The following is a 13,996-nucleotide window of genomic DNA, read 5'->3' as shown; positions in this document are numbered from 1 at the left end:
TTTCAATGCACTTTGGACTTCCTCTCTGAGTATCATTGGCTCTTGTTCATATGGTATCTCTTGAAATGGTTGAACATTAACCATTTCCTTTTGGTACAAAGAAAGACTATGAGAGTATGGAAATTGACACTAAAGAACAAGGCATCAGGAGTCACATCCAGGAAGGTAACAGAGCTCTGCATTTTCCTATGTAATTGAGTTAATTGGTGGTGTTAAGTGCCATCAAATCAGTTCAGATGCATAGTGACCCTACCTATATAAGGTTTCTGAGGAACAGTTGGTGAGCTTGAGCTGCCAACTTTGTGGTTTAAACTGACTTTACAGTTGAGCACATTAACCCACAGCACCACACCAGGATTTCAATGAAGTTAATTAAATACTAAGAAATCAGGAGATTCTGTGTGTCAGGAACCCAGTCAGAAAATAGAAGACATGAACAGTAATAAAGATTTTTGTATTCTTTCCAGGGCCACAAAATAAAAGACCATGGGCCTCAGAGTCAGACTTTTGTTCTTACACCAGTTCCGTCACTTGCTAGTTGGGAAATCTAAGTTAGACTCATTTTAAAACACTTCTGAGACTCAGTTTTCTCTTGGGAGATATGCATATCAAAATGCCTAACCCACTGACAGCGTAATAATATATATGAATCCTCTGTCCTGTATGTGCTTCCTGTAAGGTTCAGAGCCATTTTTCAGACACTGTTTGCATGTTGTTGTTGTGAAGTGCTGTCGAGTCGGTTCCAACTCATAGTGACCCTGTATAGGGTTTCTGAGAAGCAGCTGGTGGATTTGAACTACCTACCTTGTGGTTCACAGTCCAGTGCTTATCCAAAAATAAGCACTTCAGGAAATTAGCAATTTAAAAAAAGTTAGTGGTAATGGGAGCAGTAAGTGGAAAAGCTGCCCTCCTAGAAATTTCCGGAAGAAATCTGAAATCAGAGGAAATGATTCACAGTGGCTCTAGTCAAGGCCCCATTCTAAGAACTGTTCTGGAAAGTATACCACTTTCTAATATACTTTCAACTTTCTTCTCTCGATACTAATGCCTCCAATATCCGTCTATTGCCACATATAGGTCTATATTCTTCATAGCATCTAGTTCATTATTTCTACATAAAAGTTATTCAACAAATGTTGAGTTATAAAATGTTGTTCCTGTTGCATAGATCCCTAGTTTGTAAATATCCGTGATCAAAGCCGTTATAACATCAAGAGCATTTAAAAATAGTATCTCTACTTTCACTTACAAGGATCCCTGGTGGGATATTGAGTTATGCATTAGACTTCTAACTACAAGGTCAGCAGTTTGAGTGCACCAGCCTCTCTGTGGGAGAAAGATAAGGCCTTCTGCTCTCTTAAAGATTTACAGCCTCAGAAACACTATACAGAGTCACTATGAGTCGGAACTGATTTAGTAGTGCACAACCACCACCACCACCACCACTTTCACTTGTGGCCAAGTTGAATGAAGAGGGACCAGATTTACTGTACTTCCAGAAACAACTAAAAAGTGGAGAATCTTATCAAATAATGGGTCTCAAGGTATTAGACATCAGGCAATGGAGGACAGTGATTCCTAAGACATAGGAAATAAATAAAATGAACCCTATGATTATTACAACTTATTGCTTAGAACGAGATTGCAGGCCATAGGGTAAAGAGAGGGAACCCAGATGGAGTTCAGCAGTCACCCTGAGTTGAGAAAAAACAATCAGTACAGGAAGGCCAAACACTGGTAGAGTTCACAGTAATAGATGGGAGAGAATTGGTCAAAGAGGGAGCTCCAAAGATTTGCAGGGTTCCCTTCAGGTATTCAGATGAGAACTGATCAGAGCATGCCTATGAAGAAATTGCCTGAGGCCAGATAAGAACCATTTAAAAGGAATACAGGGAACAATCCTCAGAATGTGTTAATATGGTATGTTACATGGCAAAAGGGACTTTGTAGATGTGATGTCATTAAGTTAAGGAATTTGAGATGAAGAGATTATGTGGGATAATCCAAGTGTACCCAATTACAGTATCTTGAATTTGTTTGATATGGCTTTTCTATCCAATGTCTTAACTGCAAATAAGATATACTGGACTCTAATATGATTGGTTAGTTTTGCCATCCAGCCAGGTTTAAAAGAAGCCATCTCAGAAGCCGAAATAGATGATTCCAGGACCATCAAGAAGGAAGAGTATGAATGGAGTGTGAGATCCTTACCTTGCAAAGCAGCAACGGCACAGGCGGTGGCATGGAGACATAGAGCAGCTGCAGGTTCTAGGCCCATGAACTGAGTAAAGCTGAGTGCCTATGGGAAGGAGACTAGTTTGTACATGTGCTCTTTGGGCATTCACAGACTTGCCAAAAAAGCTTTGTTCGAGCAGGGCAGAGGCCAAAGGGCCACATGTTACTTCCCTAATAAACTGCATTTTATGAGTTTTGTGTGGCCACTGCAAATCCAAATATGAAGCAGAGTGTGCTATGGGAGGGATGGTTGGTGTCAGAATAGGGTACAAAAGGTTGTAGCATGGCTGATCTCTGCTTCATAGGAATCGGCCCTGGGCTGATTTTAAGTCTATTTCTCTTTCCCCCTTGTGGATCCAGGGGAAATCTGGTAAGAGACCCACATGGTTTCATACCTAATTTTAAGAGTCCTTAAAATTAGGAGGGTCAGAGTCAGATAAAGTGAAATGACAATGAAATCAAAGTGAGGGTCGATGCGACAAGAGAAGCATAGGACAGACAGACATAGAGAAGTTGGAAAATGCTATGCTACTGGCTTTGATGATGGAAGATGTGACAAACCAAAAAATGCAGGTGACCTATCTTAGTTACCTAGTACTACTATAATAGAAATATGACAAATTGATGATTTTAACAAACAGAAATGTATTCTCTCTCAGTTTAGGAGGCTAGATGTTTTAATTTACAGCACCAGCTCTGTTGGCTTGCAGTTTAGTAGAAAAGTCCTTGTCTCCTGTGGTAGTTGTTGGTTGTGTATCATGAAGTTGGTTCTGACTCATAGTGACCCTGTATAGCGTTTCTGAGGCTGTAAATCTTTATGGGAGCAGAAAGCCTCATCTTTCTCCTGTTGGCCCTGGCATTCCTTGAAGATCTCCATGTGTCTTAAAATTAATCATCCCCTGAACCAGGAAATTTCCCAGCACAGATCCAGGGTCCAAAAGATGCAACTTTACTCCCAGGTCTTCTTGCTTGTAGATAGTGTCTTTCTTTCTCTCCACACTTCTCACCTTTTATCTCTTGTAAGATAAAAGATGTTGGAGGCTACAACCCAGCAATTTCCCCTTACACTGGATCAGACCTGTAATGGGAATAAAGGGGCTACATCCCACTTTTAATCCCCTTATAATTTATTGCCACCACTTGTCTATAAGTTTGCCATGCTGTGGTGGCTTGCATGTCTCTATGATGCTGGAAACTATGCCACTGGTATTTTAAATACTAGCAGGGTCATCGGTGGTGGATAAATTTGAGATGAGCTTCCAGGCTATGACAAACTAGGAAGAGGAGACACGGACTACCTAAAAACCTTATGAATAGCAGGTGAACATTGTCAGATATATAACTGGAAGATGAATCCATCAGGTTGGTAGGCACTCAAAATATGGCTGGGGAAGTACTTCCTCCTCTAAGTAGTGTTGCCCATGATGATGCAAACAGAATATGCTTTCAGGAACTACATTTGTAGACAGGGCACAACTCAAATTTAGGAGAAAGAATGGCAAACAAACATCCATTAAAAATCAGAACATGGAATGTATACAGTATGAATTTAGGAAAATTGGAAATTATAAAAAAATAAATGAGACACATAAAGATCAATATCCTGGGCATTAGTGAGCTGAAATGGATTGGTATTGGCTATTTTGAATTTGACAGTTACATGGTTTACTATGCCAGGAACAACAAATTCTAGAGGAATGGTGTCACATTCATTGTCAAAAAGAACATTTCAGGATCTGTCTTGAAGTACAATGCTGTCTGTGATACAGTAATACATACACACCTACAAGGAAGACCAGTTAATACTACAATTATTCAAATTTATACACCAACTGCTAGAGCCAGTGATGATGAAATTGAAAAATTCTACAAACTGCTTCAGTCTGAAATTGAAACATGCAATCAAGATATACTGATAATTACAGGTGATTGGAATACAAAAGTAGGAAAAAAATATGTAGCATCAGCAGCTGGAAAATATGGCCTTGGTAATAGATGTGATGTGGCGATCACATGATAGAATTTTGCAATATCAATCACTTATTCATTACAAATACCTTTTTAAAACAACATAAAACACAACTGCAGTCCCACTGGCTGCTCTGAAAAACCATCTTTGCATTGTTTCTGGGTCCTGCTTCCCGGATGCCACAGTTACCTCTGCTGCCGTGCTCCTCCTCTTTCTCTGTGAACTCTGGCAGCTCTCTCGCAAGAGTCCCCAAACTCGCACTCTCTTTGTCAACCTCTGTATCAGCTCTGGTGGTGTAGTGGTTATGAATCGGGCTGTGAACCTTAAGGCCAGCAGTTCGAAACTACCAGCTGTTCTGCGGAAGAAAGATGAGGCATCCTGCTCCCCTAAAGATTAACAGCCTCGGAAATACTGTACTGGGTCGCTATGGGTCGGAACCGACTCGATGGCACTTAACAACAACAACAATACCAGATCACTAGTGTGCCCCACCGTGTCAGATGCGACTGTAGACACCGGCTCTGAGATCACCATCAAAGAAGGAGGTTGTGGAGGAAAACAGAAAATTAAAGAGATGCACCTGCAAATGGAGGCTGAAAATGAAGTAGACAAGGAGAAGGTGGGGAGAAGAAGGAGGAAGAGGAAGAAGGTGATGGTGAGAAAGAAGATGGAGATGAAGATGAGGCCAAGGCAACTACAGGCAAATGGGCAGCTGAAGATAATGAGGTTGATGATGTTGACCAAGACCAACGAGAATGACTAGACAGCAAAAAAGGAAAAGTCAAACTTAAAATAGGCCACCGTGACCTATTCACCCTCCACTTTCCGTCTCAGAATCTAAATGTGGTCACCTTGGAGTAGAGAGAGTCCCACCCGCCCACTTTGGGCAGTACCACCCGCAAATAACACTCGCTCACCAGCACCCAACTGAAACCACAACGTGAACTTGCCACAGGGGAGAAAAAAGAACCAAAACTTCTAAGGCCCTGATTTTTTTCTTAAAAGTACTTGTATAAGGAAAATTTGTTTGTATATTTTATGTTTTTGTACATATTGTTAGGTGTCAGCCATTTTAAATGATCACCGATGACCAAAACAGTCTTTGGAGGGTTCTCTGTCCTAATTCTGACTTTAATTGTGGTATGACCATGTTTATTATAATCTCAAAGGAGGAAAAAAAAAAAACTTGTAAAAAAGCAAAAACAACATTACAATCTTATTGCGAGCATTCCAGTAACGTTTTTTGTGTATGTACTTAGCTGTACTACAAGTAGTTGGTTTGTATGAGATGGTAAAACAAAGGCCAAAGATGTATCCAATCTGTCTGGGCGGGGCTAATGAAAGGAGATGGGGATAGGACTCATGTGGTACAATAGTGAATAATTGCTATCAGGACTGACTGTGAGGGTTGGAAATGTAAAAGTACACATTTTGCAACAAAAGGAGGGGAATGGTTGACTTTGCAGTCGAGGAGCGGAGGTCCCTGGGACCATCAAGAAAGAAGAGCAGAGTGTGGGACACTACCCAGAGAAACAGTGACGCCAGAGATGGAGGCAGAGACGACGATGTGGAGAGATGGAGCACCTGGGGACTCTAGTCCCAGAGAGGGAGAAGGGCTGTGTGCTGACGACCAGGTGGCAGGCTTGCAGGGTTCGTTGATGATGCACTGAGGGGATTGTAACCATGGCAATGAAATGATATACGATTGGATGAATGTAAAGCTAATTTAATGTTCTCCCATGTAAACTACCACATATTTCACAATAAAACATTTTAAAAAGAAAAAAGGCCCAAAATAAAAGGTTTCTTTTCCCTTTTTTGTCTATGAAGTTGCTGTTTATTTATTTATTTATTTATTTATTTATTTATTTATTTATTTATTGGCCTGTTTGATGTATGTGTGAAACAGTGTTGTCCAACAATAAACCTGAATTTTCTTTTGCTGAGTTGTTCTAACAGCAACAACAAAAAAGACAACTACATATATGGACCTCAAAAGATGGAGTACATAGTCAAAACAAGGCCAGAGGCTGACTGTGGAACAGACAATCAATTGCTCATATGCAAGTGCAGGCTGAAGCTGAAGAAAATTAAATCAAGTCCATGAGAGCCAAAATATGACCTTGAACACACTTCACCTGAATTTAGAAACCATTCTAAGGGCAGAATTAATGCATTATACACTAATGACCAAATACCATAGGAATTGTGGAATGACATTAGGGACACCATACAAGAAGAAAGCAAAAGGTCATTTAAAAGACAGGAAAGACCAAAATGTATGTCAGAAAAAAACTCTGAAACTTGCTTTCCAGCATTTGCTAAAGCAAATGGAAGAAATGAGGAAGTAAAATAGCTCAACAGGAAAATTCAAAGGGCAGTTCGAGAAGACAAAGTCAAGTATTATAATGAAATGTGTGAAGACCTAGTGTTAGAAAACCAAAAGGGAAGAACACACTCAGAATTTCTCAACCTGAAAAAACTAAAGAAAAATTCAAGCCTCAGCTTGCAATATTGAAGGAATCTATGGTCAAAACATTAATGATGCAGAGAACATCAAAAGAAGATAGAAGGAACGCACAGTCACTAACCAAAAAGAAATAGTATATGTTCAACCATTTCAAGAGGTAGCATATGATCAAGAAGCTTCACTGAAGCCATTAGCAAAGAACAAGGCCCAGGAATTGATCGAATACAGATTGTAATATTTCAACAAACTGATGCAGCACTGGAAGCACTCACTCATCTATGCCAAGAAGTTTGTAAGATAGTTATCTGGCCAGTTGGTTGGAAGAGATCCATATTTGTGCCCATTCCAAAGAAAGGTGACCCAACAGAATCTGGAAATCATTAAATAACATTAATATCACAGGCAAGTAAAATTTTGTTCAAGATATCTAAAAAACAGCTACAACAGTATATTGACGGAGAACTGCCAGAGGTTCAAGCCAGATTAAGATGAGGATGTGAAATGAGGGACGTCATTGCTGACATCAGAAGGATCTTGGCAGAAAGCAGAGATTACCAAAAATATGTTCACCTGTGCTTTATAGTGTTTGCAAAGGCTTTTGACTGCATGGATCATAAGAAGCTATGGATGACGTTGCAAATAATGGGTATTCCAGAACACTTAATTGTTTATATGAAGAACCTGTACATAGACCACGAGGCAGTCATTTGAACAAAACAAGGGGACACTGAATGGTTTTAAATCAGGAAAGGTGTATGCCAGGGCTGTATTCTTTAACCATAATTATTCAATCTGTTTACTGAGAAAATAATCTGAAAACCTGGATTATATGAAGAAGAACTTGGCATAAGGACTGGAGGAAGACTCATTAACAATCTGTGATATGTATATGATACAACCTTGCTTGTGAAAATTGAAAAGGACTTAAAATATTGATGAAAATCAAAGACCACAGCCTTCAGTGTGGGTTGCACCTCAAAGTAAATAAAACAAAAATCCTCACCACGGGATCAATAAATAAAATCTGATAAAAGGAGAAAAGATTAAGGTTGTCAAAGATTTCATTTTGCTTGGATCCACTATTAACACTCATTGAAGTAGCAGTCAAGAAATCAAAAGATGCATTCATTAGGCAAATCTGCTGCAAAAGGCCTCTTTAAATGTTCAAGAACAAAGATTTCAGATTGAGGACTAAGGTGTGCTTGACCCAAACCATGGTATTTTCAATAGTTTCATATGCATGTCAAAGTTGGACAATGAGTATGAAAGAATTTATGTATTTGAGTTACGGTGCTGGAGAAGAATATTCAAAGTCCCATACACTGCCACAAGAACAAATAAATCTGTGATGGAAGAAGTATAGCCAGAATGCTCATTAGAAGATAGGATGGCAAAAATCTACATCTCATACTTCAGACATATTATCAGGAGGGACCATTCCCTGGAGTAGCACTCCATGCATGATTATGGAGGGTCAGAGAAAAAGAGGAAGATCCTCAATTGGTTTGGCACAATGGCAGAAGGAATGAGCTCAAGTGTAACAGTGATCGTGAGGCAGTCACAGGACTAGGCAGTGTTTTGTTCTGTTGTGCATAGGGTCACTATGAGTCTGAAGAAGCTTAACAGTACCTAACAACAACAGCAATGGTTGATTATCAATGAGATATTTTCATTTGTTTATTGGATTCTTCAGTGAAGGTCCTATTTGTTTCCTTTTCCCATTTAATTATTGGGTTGTTTGTCTTTTGTTGAGTTGCTGAAGTTTTCTAGAAATTTTTGAAATTAGACCATTATTGGTATGGTATTTTTGAAGATTTTCCCCATTCTGTAGGTTCTCTTTTTACTCTTTTGATAATGTCTTTTGATGAACATAGTTTTTAATTGCTATGAGGTCCTATTTATCTACTTTGTCTTCAAAATGTACATTATTTTGTTTGTTTCATTATTTTTTTTTACAAATACAAGGTCCCCATAGTTTTCTCTATAATTTTAACATATTAGGTATTAAAAGTTAGTTTTAACATTTAAGTCTTTGATCCATTTTGTGTTATTTTTTGGGTGTACTTTTAGATATAGGTCCTATTTCATTTTTATGCAAGTGGATATCCAGTTTAATGAGCATCTTTTATTTAAAAGACTGTTTTTCAAGTGGCTCACCCAGGAGACATCAAAGCAAGTGGTTGGGCCCCCCTCAGGGCAAACCCCCTTCTAAGATTAAGATTCAATGGGAATACATGCTCTGATTGGTGACCATGTTCATCACCAATAAGGGGAAGTGAGGGAAAGGCAGCAATGAAGCTGCAAGCTAAGCCCTACAATGCTCAATAGACTCCTGTGAACCCAGCTGGAGACCTGGTTGGCCAGCAGTGTGGCAAGTCCAGGGTACTCTTGGACCCAGAGTCAGTGACATAGTCACAGAGGACTAGAATGGAGAGTGAAGTGTCCAGCTGATAAGAAGAGAGGGCACATGCATAAGTATACCCACATTTGCAGATAATACCCACTTGACATGGCTTAAATGACTGGATGATCAGAACTCAACCAGAAGAAGAAAGAAGAGGGGAAAAAAAAAAGAATAATCTGATACAATTTGATGAACTTGACTTACACCTATGGAAGCAGTAGCTCAAAAGAGGGAACAAATCTTCACAGCAAGGATCATTCCCACCCCCTCCGCACATGGAGAGGACAGGGATGGGCAACTTGGATATTGGCTACCCACAATGGGGGGGCTACAGAGGCAAGAAGTGACTGGCTTGCAAGCTTTCAAGAGGGAACCTAGATCCAGAGGCCATGGAGCAATGTAGAATCTCCAGTGAGTAGTATCCAATCTGTCTAGGCACGGCTGATGAAAAGAGATGCGGATAGGTCTCTTGTGATACAATAGTGAATAATTGTTATCAGGACTGATTGTAAGGGCTAGAAATGTAAATGTAGACATTTTGTGGCAAAGGGAGGGGAAAGATTGACTTTGCAGTCTAGGAGTTGAGGTCCCTGGGACCATCAAGGGAGAAGAGCGGAGAATGGAACCCTACCCAGAGAAGCAGTGATGCCAGAGATGGAGGCAAAGATGTGGAGAGATGGAGCAGCTGGGGACTTTGGACCCAGAGAGGGAGTGTGTGTTGATGACCGGGGGCAGACTTGTAGAGTATACCCTTTGGTTGATGGATGATGCATGGAGGGGATTGTAACCATGGCAAGGAAATGATATACAATGGGATCAGTGTAAAGCTAATGTCCTCCCATGTAAACCATCACAAAATTCACAATAAAACATTAAAAAAAAAAAAGGTTTTATTCCATTGAATGAACTTTGACCCTGCAAAAATTTACACCAACCATCACTTTCATAGTACTCCATAGTACTCTCTACTCAGCTGGGCTTAATAATTCATTGCAGTGACAACACAGAATTCAAAATTCATATAAACAGTTAGTTCTGCAGTTTATTAGGGAGTTTACAGTTTACAAGTCAGGCTCAGAAATGCTCAGGACATAGTTCTTCCAGTCAGGACAGCCTCTCTTCAACTATGCCTTCAGGTCCCTTGTTTCTTAGCCATGGGCCCTGCTCCAGCACTGTTAAAGAGCATTTTTAGGGCTGTTTATGGACTTATGGTGTGGTGCTGTGGGTTAATGTGTTGTACAGCAAAATCGGTTTGAGTCACAAGATTGATGGTTCAAGCTCACCAGTCACACCTCAGAAATCCTATACAGGGTTGTTATGGGTAGAACTGACTCAGTGGCACAAAACAACAACAACAACAAATCTGGTGTTGCAGTTTTCTATTCCTGGTTCAAAGAGACTCAATACACAGTGATCTTTGAATCCAAAGGACACATTCCATTCCTGGCTCCTACTCCTTAATGGCAGTGAGATCCCCACTCTCCTTCAGAAATGGCTTATTAAAAACCCAGCCAAATGGCAAATTTGACCAGTCCCTTCATTATATCAAGTTATATACCAATTCCTCAATATATTCATCTGTCATCTGTTAGTTTGTCATACTGTGATGGCTTGTGTGTTACTGTGATCCTGGAAGCTATGCCACCAGCAGAGTCATCCATGGTGAACAGGTTTCAGTGGAGCTTCCAGACTAAGACAGACTAGGAAGAAGGAGAGGTTGACCACTTTAGCCACTACAAAACATATGAATAGCAGCAGAACACTGTCTGATATAGTGCCAGAAGATGTGCCTCTCAGGTTGGAAGACACTCAAAATATGACTGGGGAAGAGCTGCCTCCTCAAAGTAGAGTTGACCATAATGACATGGATGGACGCTCAATTGCTTATGGGGCACAAATCAAAATAAGAAGAAACAGCTACAAACACCCTTTAGTAATTGAAATGTGGAATGCACAAAGCATGAATTTAAGAAAATTGGAACTTGTCAAAAATGAAATGGAATGTATAAAGATTGATATCTTAGGCATTAGTGAGTTGAAATTGTCCATTTTGAATCAGTAATAGGTTTACCATACCAGAAATGACAAATTGGGGATAAATGGCATTGCATTCATAGTCAAAAAGAGCATTTCAATATCTATCTTTTTTTTCTCTAAGTTTTTATTGTGGATTGGGTGAAAGTTTACAGGGCAGATCATCAGTTTTACATTCAACAAATCATACAACATATTTCATCACAATGATTACATTCCCCTCCATGCACCATCAGTTAACAGTATTTCTTTCTATTCACTTTAGCTCTTTAAAAACAACAACAACAACAACAACACAAAACACTCCGGCATATATAATGATTTATACCACCAAAGGGCACATGCTGAAAGTCTGCCTCTTGGCCACCATCTCTTAGTCCCTCTCTTCCTATGAATCTAGAGTCCTCAGCTGCTCCCTCTCTCCATGTCCCCATCTCTGCCTCCATCTCTTGTGTTGCTGCTTCTCTGGATAAGGTCCCACATTCTGCTTGTGCTCTTCTCCCTTGAAGATCCTAGGATCCTTTGTTTCTGGACTGAAAGAATAACTGCTCCCCCATTTTTGTTACAAAACTTCTATCTTTACAATTGTGATAGTCGCAATTAGTCATGATAACAATTACTATTGAATCATAAGAATTTCATCCCGATCTCTTTTAACCAGACTTATCTAGACAAGATGACAACTATTCAGTGGGGACTCTTTCATCCCCAACACACTCTTAAATTAAACTCCCTTTTGAAACCTTGCAAGCCAATCACTTCATGCCTTGTTGCCTTTCATTTTTGGCAGCCAATGTCTAAGTTGCCAGTCCCTATCTACCCTATGTACAGAGGGGATATAGCATTGATACTTGATGTGAAGACTCCTTCCCTCTCTGTTGGTATTTAGAATTACTACCTTCATGAGTATAGGTCAAGTCCATCAAATTGTAGCAATTTACCCTTGTTTTCTTTATCAAAAATTGTTGTTGTTTTTAAATCTTCCTCTGGTCGAGTTCTGATTATCAAGCCATCGAGGCTAGGTCAAATGCAAATACTATCTGCAAATTTGGGTGTTCTTGTTTCTCTCCCCTCACTTCATATCAGCTGGATGCTTCACTGTTAGCTCTAGCCCTCTGTGACTATGTCCTTGTCCATGGGCCCCTGGTCTTACCACACATTGGACCAGCAGCCCTTCCTCTTCTCTCTCTCATCTCCAGATCAATGGGAGTCAATGGACCATGGTTGAACTCAGCCCATTTCTTCATTGCTGCCTTTCCCCCTCTTCCACTCACCAGTAAACCAACGTGCTTGCCAGCAAGCATACATGCCTGTTTGTGTGTTCCCTTTGAGTTTCAGTCTTAGAGGGGGGTTTGTCCTGAAATAACTTGATTGCTTACCTTGATGGCTTCCCAGAGAACATTTTGCTTATTCTTGCAGTAGCCAGTCATGCTATGTTTTTGTTTTGGGTTTTTCCTGATGATCTTTCTTTGAAGATGCATCTTCTGTCACTCTAGCTGTTCCAGGCTGGTCTGCTTGTCCTTTCTAGTGGGAGTGTCCCATCTCAGAAGGTTCTGGATGGGACTCAAGATTCCACCTAATGTCCTATACTCTGCAAAGGCTCCGCAAAAGGCTTGTTTCACTGCGCAAGTTCTAGAACCCTTTTTAGGTATTCCAATCAGTTATAGGCTAAAGATGGGCTTACAAGTTTTCTGTAATCATGTTTCCCAACATTCCTTTCTATCCTATTCAAGTGTCTATTTTACAACAGTAGGCAAGGGAAACCAATATTAGTTTTGTTTAGTATTATTTCCCCTCATAAATCTTAGTATTATTTCCCCTCTTCAAACTATGTCTAGATCCCTGTATCACAGAGCCCTGTTGTTCCAAGGTTAAGCATGCATTACTATTTACCTCTGTCCTACTTAGCCCATGCAAACCTGGCTCAGTGTTCCCCTATCTACCTTGCTCTTCCACCTCCTTGCTCTTCTTGTATTGCCATCCCCAATACCTGAACTATGACGTGTGCCTTTACCCTGTGCTCTACTGTTGCCTCTCTCCACATCCCCCGAAACACCCCACCCCACCCCCACCATTGTGGTTACCTTATATTCTTTTAACTTTTTCCTCCATTTAAGACAGTCTATTTTATCCTGTAATTTACCTCACCTTCCAACCACCTAGATCTCTGTCCCTCTGTGTTTATCTTCTTTCACAATGTAATTGTTTTGATCGTAGACTGACTTCCCAGATCCTCTGAATTTGTTCTTAACGTTTTGTTCTGTTTTTTACTCTTCCATTTGTCAACTGAGTTCCAGGTGGTGCTGCCACATATGTCAATCTCTGGTTGTTTTCTGTTCTTATTGGCTCTTAGTCCACAGAACTCCCTTTAGGATGTTTTTCATCACAGGGTGGGCTTTGGCAAAATCCCTTAGCTCCTGTTTATCCTGGAATGTTTTGATTACACCATGGAATTTGATTGACAGCTTTTCTGGATAGAGGATTCTTGGTCAGCATTTTTTTTCTTTCAGGGTTTTATATATGTCTCCCCATTGCCTTCTTGCCTGCATGGTTTCTGTTGAGAGATCTGAGCTTAGTCTGATTTGCTTGCCTTTGTATGTTACACTTCTCTTTTCCCTAGCTGCCTTCAGGATTCTGTCCTTATCTTTGAGTTTGGAGAGCTTGATTATTATATGTTTTGGTGTTTTTCTTTTAGGATCTATCCTTCCTGGGGTTCGTTGAGCTTCTTGGATGCTTATCTTTTCACTTTTCAGGATGTTAGGGAAATTTTCTTCCAGAAGTTCTTCAACTTTCTCCTCTGTGGACTTGTGTGGTTCTTCCTGCTCTGGAATGCCAATACATCCTAAATTATTCCTTTTCATGTTGTCCAACATGAATCTTAGAC

General features: G+C 40.1%; 1 pseudogene; it reads right to left on the bottom strand.

Moving 5' to 3' along the window:
* The window catches only part of LOC102837463, a 41,705-nt pseudogene extending 29,285 nt beyond the window's left edge, over nt 1-12,420 (bottom strand).
* Nucleotides 12,421-13,996: the final 1,576 nt, after the last annotated feature.

The sequence above is a fragment of the Chrysochloris asiatica genome, unplaced genomic scaffold (genome assembly GCF_000296735.1).
Source record: "Chrysochloris asiatica unplaced genomic scaffold, ChrAsi1.0 scaffold00062, whole genome shotgun sequence".
NCBI classification, from domain to species: domain Eukaryota; kingdom Metazoa; phylum Chordata; class Mammalia; order Afrosoricida; family Chrysochloridae; genus Chrysochloris; species Chrysochloris asiatica.
This window is presented reverse-complemented; position numbering and strand designations above follow the sequence as displayed.